We start from the raw sequence: 9,817 nt of genomic DNA, 5'->3' as shown, positions 1-9,817 counted from the left end.
ATATACCATCGTGGGTACCATAGTTGGTATAATCACTTTCTTTGCCATACTTCGTGGAACACACCTCGGTTCGAATCCCGCCAGTGACGCGAGGAAAAAGTATGTTTTTTTTTTTCTGTTTGCGGAAACCCGAGTTTTCTGGATACGAAACCACGCTACCGTCGCGTGAGCCCAACTAACTCAGTCGCGTTGTGAAAAAGACCCATAAAAATTCCTCACGTCATTCACGGGACTCGAACTCAAATATTTTCCGCCCGGTGTGGGAGAGGACGGAAAATACCAACTTTGCTACCCAACAGAGTTGAAGAGCACATATATTCGTAAGAATAAGTGAAGAACGTCACATTTGTGACATTCTTTACTCAATTTTCATTGAGCTTTTGTTTTTCTTATCTGTTGTGAATCTTAAACAGTTATTAAGGGAAGCCTGCTTTTAGGCTTCAAAGCGTATAAAAAAATGAACATGGAATTTTTCCTAACAGCATACGCACTTGAACTTGCAACCTCATTCGTTGTGGGGGCGCATCTAAACAATGGAACACGACCGGTCTCTGATAGCATAATCTTTCTTTTGTCATTTATCGCAGCTGTACAATGAAAAAAGGTGACTGTAAAGGTGACTGCATTTCAGTTACTCGTTAAGTATGTTCATATGGTTATTATTCTGCTTGAAAGAAACTTACACAAAGCTACAACAAGAAAATGAAATTTATAATCAAGGATGTGTCTATTTGAGAACTTGTCTTGACAAATACATCTACACACAGTTTCAAGTTCTTGTTTCCTATTGGTCAACAGTTTCCCAAAAATGAAACAAATGAACACTACATAAAAGGGAAATTACTCAAATTTCTAAATGCATTTTTATTACTTGTTACTACGCCATGAAGCATCTGCTAAGTTTTTGCTCGTCCACGCTTCACGACTTGAGAAAAGACATATCAAAGTGAATGGTGTTTTGAGAGGTAAGGCGCGGTTCCTTTATTAATTTTGTAATAATCAATAAGAAATGAACTGAAGTTTTAACTACGCAATGAATGAAAAAAAATTCGCTAATTAATGACTAATTACACTAAATCATGAATCATAATTCGTGGTATTATGAGAGCAGTGGTGGAATCACCAAGGTTTTGATATCTCATATAAAATTTATTTCTTTTAAAGTTTCCATAATTTTATCTAACTTTCTGCCGTGTACATTCACAGGCAGGTAGTACAGAAACACTGTCCCTTTGGGATAAAGATGAAACACTCTGTGCGTTGCTCTTTCTGATAGAAAGATTCATTGTTTTAGTCTTACAATTTACGTTACAGATTTTGGGTCCAGTATATAATAGTATTTTATTGTATATCACTATAAACAAGGATGAATTCTTCAGGTACCTCTTATACCTTTACTTGTTAAATACAGTACAGTATATTAAAACAGAAATAGAGAGAGAGAGAGAGAGAGAGAGAGAGAGAGAGAGAGAGAGAGAGAGAGAGAGAGAGAAACAGAGAGAAACGAAACCAACCAATAATGAAGCTTGGGGAAAAATTAAGAAAAAAATATCTTCTTGTTAAATCTTCTAGTGCCATACTCGTATATACACTCAGTGGTCACTGAATTAGACCATTCCATCCGTAGAGGACTGTGCCGCATAGCTCGCAATATAAAAAGTTGAACAGCTTCGCACGCTAGGTCAGTGGTAGCATCTGGTCGTGCAAGTCAAAGTAATAAAGTAGCAGTTATGGGATGTAGTAAAAAAAATCGCGGAGTTTAAGAAGGTCATGACTGTGGGAGCTCGTGTGTCGGGTGCTTCCATATCGAAAATGGCACATCTTGTCGGTGCTTACGGCTCACTATGGTTAAAGTATACAAACAATGGTGTCGAACGGACGGATCATGGTGAGCGAAAGGTGCAGCGCCTTGTACGGGCTCACTGACAGGTCACTGTGCGACAGTTGATATCGCAATAATACATCGCAATATGGAAAATGCAAGAACTATATCCAAAATGACGATGCGCCGCACACTCAGACATATGGGATTCCACAACAGATGACCCAAGAGCCACCCTCTCCTCACCGCTGATCATCGTCAACGGCGAATAATGTGGTGTCAACAACAAGCTGGTTGGACGCTGGAGGACTGGAAACGAGTGTGCTGGTTGAATGAGCACAAATACCTGGTACTACACGCTGAAGGACGCCTTTGTGCGTGGCACATGCAATATGAGTCCATGGTCCCATCGTGCATGGTGCCCACTATTCAGGAGCGGAGGTGGTTTGCTTAATATGGAGCAGGTTTTGCTGGCAAGAAATAGGATCCCTGGTGCGTGTAGATGAACATTTCACTGGCGAGGCCTACTTACAGCTCTTAGGAGACAATGGGCGCCCTGCCAGGTTACATTTTTCCCGGACAGACAGGGGTCTTCCAAGACGATTCATCGGGCCTCAGTGTGTATGAGTGGTTCGAGGAGCGAAGTGAAGATTTCACTTCACCCATCTTGATTGGCTTCCAAATTCGCCTAACCTCAATCCAATTGAACACTTGTGGATTATTTTAAAACTGGATGTGAGGCGTATGGGCACTCAGCCATTAGCTGTGAAAAGCCTTGAAAAAAGCATGGCTGCCGATCCCTACGGACGTATCACGTATCTAGTGAAGTCGATTCCTAAGCAAATAATGGATGTTATCAGTGAAAACGGTGGCCCAACACAGTATTAGATTGTCAGTCATAATTCAGTGATCACTGACTGTATGCTCTCCGCGATAGTGATAGTATAATGGCTTTTCCACTTGTCATCGTTTGGAGACTTCTGAATTCGAGTCCTTTCAGAGACCAGAGGAGCTTCTGAAGGAATCCTCAACTGGGAGCTGTAGTTAACTGATCTGAGGCGAAGTAAGATTGTCCTTGTGAGTTATTCCGGGTGTTTTCATGCAGACTCTGGCAGGACCACATAGTATTCATACATATTAGAGGATAATTTCTGTCTCCAACCAGTCAGCTCCCATATCATGACCGCATGATATGGGACGGCTGAGCGGTTGGAGACAGAAGGCATTTACTAATGACCTCTGGTATTTACCGACTATTATCATGAGTGGGATCCGAGGAGGTTCGGTGTTAATCCCTTGCTGTATTTTTAAATATTTATTAATGATATTAATATAGGTATTTCAAGTTCAATTTCTAAGTTGGCTGATGATACAAAGATGGACAGGGCAGTTGTGCCTCCAGTTGATACAACGACGGTGACGTTTAATACGACAGAATCAAATTTTTTTATTTCTGAAAAAAATAGTTTTTGATTTTTTAAAATTCTTTTTGGAGTGTAACAATGCTTGACCTTTAATGGATTGCAGTGCTTCTGAAATGCAGTTTTGATTGGCAATCTAAAAAAAAAATTGTAAAATTTAAAAAAGAGCATGAAATTGTCAGTAAGCAATGGCTTTAGTGAGTATAGCTCACGAAGTTTCGATGTACGCATGAACACCTCTTTCAGCATCGATTTCTGTTTTGTCAAACAGAATTCTAAGGACACAAATGCATATAAAGTGTAAAGCTCTATCAGTTGAATACTAATTAAAACATTCAAATCCAAACGTATAAAGATATATAGGTACCCACAGTTGCCATGACTTTAGATCACTACGATTATTATGGTCATCGAATGTTTGTATTTGGATTTTTTCCTGCAGTTTTTCATACAAGAATTTTTATATGCATATATACACCGATGAGCCAAAACATTCTGACCACCTACCTAATATAATGTTGCTCCTCCCCGTGCAGCCAAAACAGCCCGTACCCGACGAGGCATGGACGCTACAAGATTTCTAAATGTCTTGTGGTACTAACACGTAACCAGCAGATCCTTTAACTTCTCTAAAGTCCGTGGTTGAGACGCCGCAGATCGGAGTTGCTGTTACAACACAAACCACAGATACTCAATGGGATTGATGTCTGTGGAATTTGTAGGCCAGGGAAATATCTGTAAGTCTTCCTAATGTTCTGCGAACAAGTCTCGAACAATCCAGGCGGTGTGGTACGGTGCATTATCCTGCTGAAAGAGGGCGCCGCCAGAGGGGGGAACCCGTTGCCATGAAAGGGTGTACCTGGTTAGCAGTGATGTTTAGGTAGGTGGTAGACGTCAGAGTGCCCGGCACATGGTGGCTGGACCCAATGTATTCCAGCTGAACATCGCCCAAAGCATGACACCGCCCCCACCGGCTTGTTTTTGTCCCATGGTGCATCCAGGCGCCATCACTTCCCCAAGTAAACGACCACACGTACCCGGCCGTCCACATGGTGCAACAGGAAACGCTATTCATCGGACCAGACGACCTTCTTCCAATCACTCAAGGTCCAGTTTCGATGTTCGCATGCTCATTGTAGGCCCTGTCGCCGGTGAACCGTGGTTAGCATGGGCACTCGGAGCGGCCTGCGGCTACGCAGCCCCATTTTCAGCAGGGTTCGATGTACTGTGTGTTGTGACACATTACTCCCGTCACTAGCATTCCAATTACCGCCGAGTTGCGCCACATTCGCCTTTCTGTTGCCAAGCACCATCCGGGAGAGCCTTCGCAGACCTCGGGCATCGATGAGCCGTGCAATTCGTGGGTTTCCCCTCCTCCGACCACTTGCGGTAGGTACTAACCACGGCTGACCGTTAGCATCCCACCCCCAGGCCGTGCTATTTCAAATATGCTATGACCCAGTCGTCTGGCCATTACAATTTGGCCTTTGTCAAACTCGCTTAAGTCCATTGCCTTTCCCATCTGAAGAACAAGGGTCACACTGATCAACGGAGATCAATATCAGGTTTTTTTTTATACCGTGTCCCGACCTGAGCACGCGCCGTAGTTCACCCACAGTTGCTCCAATTTGCATAACGACTCTTTGATCATAATGTTTTGGCTCATCGGTATATATAGAGAGACAATATGGGAAAAGTGAGTAAAAAGAGCGAAGAAACGAATAAGTAAATGATGACAGAAGTAAAAAAAGGATCTAGAATGGAAAGAATATGTATCTAAAATATTTTAAAAATATTGAATATAAGGCAAATATAGCCAAGGTTATAAGCTAATAAATAATAAATTTAGAGCGACGCCACTTGAGCACGCCGAACTGCGAAATATCGGAAATGTGATAAGGGAAACCAACCACAAAAGAAAAATAGATAGAAGACATTGCTGTACTCCAAAGCAACAAACAAATACTAGTCGACCGCTGTATCCAATCTCCGCAGAGGTCCCCTCCACGCAACAGCGGTGGAAATTACTGCATTTCGAACATAATGAAAATTAAGGCCTTGTAGGTTTACCTTCTTTAGTTTGAATCAAACTTTTTCTTTCCCTTAGTTTTTTTATTTTATTATCTTCCCACCTTCAATTTGATGCTCACTATTTTCGTTATTTATTAATCATATATTTCACTTTGTCTTTCAGCTTCTCTACTTTTAATTGGCTCTTCTATTCAAATATATCACATATTCATATATATATATATATATATATATATATATATATGTGAATATGTGAATGTATATATATATATATATATTCAAGATGTTTCATTGCTTGAACTATTATTATGTTTATTTTGTTACTGAGCTGATTGTGTAGCAGAGTGTCATCATGGATAAAGTTGAACATCGATCCATTATCAAATTCTTCTTTTTGCTGTCTTCGTTATTTTGCCACACTCGCTTTATTCCCCTGACTTGGCACCTTCTGAATTCTTCCTCTTTCCGAAGTTTAAATCATTTTTGGGTGAAAATCATATCTTTTTTTGGCAATGCAGAGATAATTTTTGTGATCGAAGCGTGGTTTCAAGAATAAATTGAAAGACGGGAGAAATGTGTCGCTTAGGGTGGTGACTACATAGAGAAGTAATACATGTTCCAAATTTTAATTTTCTGGGACATGTACAACATGGTTTCGTAAAAACATTTTGATACCCCCCCCCGTATATATACTATAAAAAATATTCTCCAATACGTACTTATACACTATGAATGTAATATAGTTTTTTTCCCAAATGAACAACTAGGTAATTAATTAAATAAACTAACTATTTTTATAATAATTCAAATATAAAATGTGCAGTATCTAAATCATTGAAATACGAGAGATACATGCGCTTCATGACAGTGTGATCGTTTTGACTTATGTCACATTTCGTTTGGAAAAGTCTGGGTTCGATTTCTGCCAACGATTGGAGACAGGAATAGAACCCATTATTTCTAAAGTCCTCTCACTCGAGTCAGTATTTAGGCGACCTCAGACGGAGGGAGTTGTTGTTGTTGTTGTTGTTATTGTTGTTGTTGGGTTTTAGGAACATCAGCGACTGAGGCCATATTGTTCCGTGTATACTGTTTGTAAATTGCGTGTGTTCTGTAGTTGATTTTCTGTTTGCTGGATAAAAACCCGAGTTTCCGGGAGAAAAACCATGCTACCCTCGTCTGAGATCGACTAACTCACTCATATTGCTAAAGAGGCCCATAAAAATTTTTCCCCTCATCACTTCGGGACTCGCACTCAGATCTTTATCACCCCGTGTGTGGTGGAGGCGATTCTACCAACTTTGCTACAACCCATGAGGGCATGGAAGAATAGGATTCTCTTTCCGTTAGTTATTCCGATTTTCAGCCCGCATAAAATACAAATCGTCCTATGAATACACAAATTGCAATGTGATCTAAGTTACTGATGCGTCTAAAAAAACCCAAGTGCATATGCACTGTAAAAAGATGGAGGAAATCTCAGGGTACATCCACATCTGGACACAATTAATGAAATATAGCAAAACAGTTGAGCTATTTTGTTTCCTAACCGTTGAGAGACGGACACACAATACAACTCTACACTGTAGAATACCTTCGACTCTGCACTACTTTAGTCGTTTTTGCGCCAATAAAATCAAAATCAAACTCAAACTCAAGCTCTGCACTGACTAGCCTTTATCTGTACAGTCTCTTTAATATGTTAATGGACAGATGAGCGTTGGAAATTTTGAAATAGATCTAGAAGGAATGATTCACAAAAGTATTTGTAGTCTGGAAACTGACATTCGGAAGTACACCTGGAGGTTTGAGAATACCAAATGTTCCGAACATTATTATTATTATTATATTAGGAATACCCGTAATTGATTACATAAACCGGTATTTGTGTCTGTAAATTGCGTGTGTTCTCTGGTCGATTTGCCTGTTCTTCTGGACGAAAAATACCCAGTTACCGGGGGTAAAAACCTTTGCTATCTATGCCACAGACCGAATAACTCAGCCACGGAGTGAAAAAAACCCAGTAAAATGTTCCTAAGAGGCATAACTTTTTAAAGTAATTTCTGATTATGACCTTTTAAAGCATTTAATGATATGCTTGTTTTTTACCCGCTAAGTGACTTCCGTTAAACACTTTGGACATTTATTGTATGTATCGATGCATATTTTATTTTGAGTAGGGCAACTCCGGAACTTTGGTCACTCCGCCGTGGTATGCACTGATGATGCATAAAATTGTAAACTGGCCAGAAATGAGTGCAGTACCTGTTGTGTTGTTTAAGTTTCTGATTACTTGGCTACCACGAAGCAGCACTCACACCGAAGGTGATCGCTGTCTCTCAGTGCCTGCGTGCCCTCGTGGGTAGCACGAGGGCACACGAGAGCACAGTTGGTGGGATCGTCGTCCTCCCCACACCGGGTGGGAAAAGACCTGAGTTCGAATCCCGGCAATGACGGGAGGAATTTTTATGGGTATTTTTTAACAACGTGGCTGAGTTAATCGGTCTAGGGCGAGGGTAGTATGGCTTTTTATCCCGGAAACTCGAGTTTTTTTGTCCAGCAAACAGAAAATCGACAACAGAACATACGCAATTTAGAGGCAATATACGTCGAGCAACATGGACTTAGTTGCTGATGCTCCTAAAACCCAATAGTAACAACCAGTACTTGTCCATGCTAAGAGAAGGCAGGCTACAACTAGCCAGGTACTGTTCACGGGGAAAAAAAAATGTCGACTGTACATATATTGACTCTGATGAGTTCCGAAGCCAACATGAGGAATGAAGAAAATCCAACAACAGTGAAGAAAAACAAATCAGAATTCCAATTCAGCGCCAGCCAGACTAGTACCAGCAAAGGCACTTGCATACAGAGGAAAGGAAAGAAGTAAAGGAGGAGAGAACAGCAGTAAAGATGGAAGATAAGATAAAATGGTGGAAAAATTCCCGCACTGCCGTAGACGATGCCATACTCCCGAAGAGGCGAGTTAAATCAAATATCCGGCAGTCGGAAACGAAGGAACTTCAAACGCGCCGACTGTCACTGAGGCTCACACATACGATAGATAGAAGATGAAATAAGAAGAACTAAAAATATTAAAACTAAGGGAAAAAACAAGGATCCTGCACCTGCACCTGGATCAGCCTGATGCCAGCTCACGCATTGACTCACACAAGCATTCATACAAATCGGACAGTAGGAAATGAAAATAACAAGAGATATATAAGATATAAGTTGAGAGAGAGAGAGAAACAGAGACAGAGACAGAGAGAGAGTGGTAATTGCCAGCAAGATCGACATCACGAAGCAGGTAGCACAGCATGATCCAATGAATTTGGAACAACCAGGATAGGTGTAAGTGCATCAAAAACAGAAACATAGTAGGTAGATGGGTGAAAATTTTTAAATAAACCAGTTAATTGTTTTCTGTACCAGCATATTACAGAAAATACTAGGGGTAAGAATATTCCAGACCTCATCATTATTCAAGAATTAGATTAGCATTAGTAGAGGCATATGATGCAAGAAAGCAAGCTTATGCAGCATCAGCCAAAAAAAAAAAAAAAAAACACCGTTCGTTCGAAATACCTGTCCAGCTGAGCCTTAAATTTATTTAGGCTATCAACTTCCACAACAAGGGATGGAAGTCTGTTCCAACAACCAACTACCCGCTGGCTAATGGCAAATTTCCGGACATCTATCCTACATCTGTCTTTCCTCAATTTGAATTTATGCCCTCTCAGGTGATTATTCTGAGCAAGAGGCAGAATCCCATCAGCATTGAGCATGCTCAAACCATTCAAGGCTTTATACACCTCTATCAGATCACCTCGCCGGTGTCTAGTCTCCAGACACTGTAATTTGCAAAACTTAAGCCTTTCTTCGTAAGAGCACCCCTTTGTTCCATTCACTAATCTTGTTGCCCTTCGCTGTACTCGTTCCAGCAGCTCTACATCCTTCTTGAAATGAGGCCTCCAGACCTGTATACAGTACTCAAGATGTGGCCTGACCATTGCCTTATACAAGGGAATAATCACCTCCTTATCCCTGCTATAAAAATTCCTGTATATCATTGATAAGACACCATGAGCTATTCTTGCAGCCCGTCTGCACTGCTCAGAGAACTTCATATCTGCCTGCACAACCACCCCCAGGTCCCTTTCACTCTCTACCACTGTCAGTGTAGTACCACACAGTTGATACGTTGCTCTGGGGTTGCTGTTTCCCATATGTAGTACTTTACATTTGTCAAGGTTAAACTTCATTTGCCACCTCGAAGCCCATCTACTCAACCTTTCCAAATCCTATTGCAGCAGCATAGTGTCAGTAGTGTCCTTGACAACCCTGCCAACCTTTGTATCGTCTGCAAACTTGGACATTAAGCTTGATATACCATCATCAATATCATTTATAAATACAGAAAACAATAATGGACCCAACACTGAACCCTGAGGGACTCCACTAATAACATTAGTCCACGATGAGCAGTGTCCATTGATTACCACTCTCTGTCTTCTCCCCCTCAACCATCCCTTTATCCATA

The 9,817-nt window shown here is 40.9% G+C and overlaps 1 protein-coding gene across 1 annotated transcript in view; it reads left to right on the top strand.

Moving 5' to 3' along the window:
* Positions 1 to 886: 886 nt before the first annotated feature.
* LOC150088130 (acyl-CoA Delta-9 desaturase-like) overlaps positions 887 to 9,817 on the top strand; it is a 53,225-nt gene continuing 44,294 nt past the window's right edge. Inside the window, exon 1 of the mRNA XM_090370035.1 lies at positions 887 to 965. The gene's annotated coding sequence lies outside the window, so the exon portion shown is untranslated. The remainder of the gene's footprint in view (positions 966 to 9,817) is intronic.

Source organism: Mastigoproctus giganteus, chromosome 3 (assembly GCF_048544385.1).
Source record: "Mastigoproctus giganteus isolate SK-2022 chromosome 3, ASM4854438v1, whole genome shotgun sequence".
Lineage (NCBI taxonomy): Eukaryota > Metazoa > Arthropoda > Arachnida > Uropygi > Thelyphonidae > Mastigoproctus > Mastigoproctus giganteus.
This window is presented reverse-complemented; position numbering and strand designations above follow the sequence as displayed.